General features: G+C 59.9%; 2 protein-coding genes across 2 annotated transcripts in view; one reads left to right on the top strand and one right to left on the bottom strand.

Moving 5' to 3' along the window:
- Positions 1-679, top strand: part of IL1RAPL1 (interleukin 1 receptor accessory protein like 1) — a 682,102-nt gene that overhangs the window by 79,155 nt on the left and 602,268 nt on the right. The gene's annotated exons all lie outside the window — the stretch shown is intronic.
- Positions 1-679, bottom strand: part of LOC120882488 (transcription factor SPT20 homolog) — a 3,686-nt gene that overhangs the window by 955 nt on the left and 2,052 nt on the right. The gene's annotated exons all lie outside the window — the stretch shown is intronic.

The following is a 679-nucleotide window of genomic DNA, read 5'->3' as shown; positions in this document are numbered from 1 at the left end:
GTAGTCAAGCTTCATCCCTGTGGGCAGGGTTCCAGGCTTGATCACTAGGGGCTGGGGGCCAGGCCTGATCCCTGTTGGTTGGTAGTCAAGCTTCATCCCTGTAGACAAGATTCCAGGCTTGATCTCTATGGGCTGGGGGCCAGGCTTCATCCCTATGGGCTGGGGGCCAGGCCTGATCCCTATGGGCTGGGGGCCAGGCCTGATCCCTATGGGCTGGGGGCCAGGCCTGATCCCTGTTGTTTGGTAGTCAAGCTTCATCCCCGTGGGCAGGGTTCCAGGCTTGATCCCTATGGGCTGGGGGCCAAGCTTGATTCCTGTTGGTTGGTGGTCAAGTTTCATCCTTGTGGGCAGGGTTCCAGGCTTGATCTCTGTGGGCTGGGGGCCAGGCTTCATCCTTATGGGCTGGGGCCCAGACTTGATCCATGTTGTTTGGTAGTCAAGCTTCATCCCTGCGGGCAGGGGTTCAGGCTTCATTTCTGTGGGCACGAGGCCAGGCTTCATCCCTATGGGCTGGGGGCCAGGCTTGATCCCTATGGGAAGGGGGCCAGGCTTGACCCCTGTTGGTTGGTGGTCAAGCTTCATCCCTGTGGGAAGGGGTCCAGGCTTGACCTCTGTGGCCAGGGGACCAAGATTGATACCTGTGGGCAAGAGTCTGGACTTGGGGCCTGTGGGCAGGGGA

Source organism: Oryx dammah, unplaced genomic scaffold (assembly GCF_014754425.2).
Source record: "Oryx dammah isolate SB20612 unplaced genomic scaffold, SCBI_Odam_1.1 HiC_scaffold_23, whole genome shotgun sequence".
NCBI classification, from domain to species: Eukaryota; Metazoa; Chordata; class Mammalia; order Artiodactyla; family Bovidae; genus Oryx; species Oryx dammah.
The sequence above is the reverse complement of the archived record's forward strand: the minus strand, read 5'-3'. Positions and strand labels throughout refer to the sequence as shown.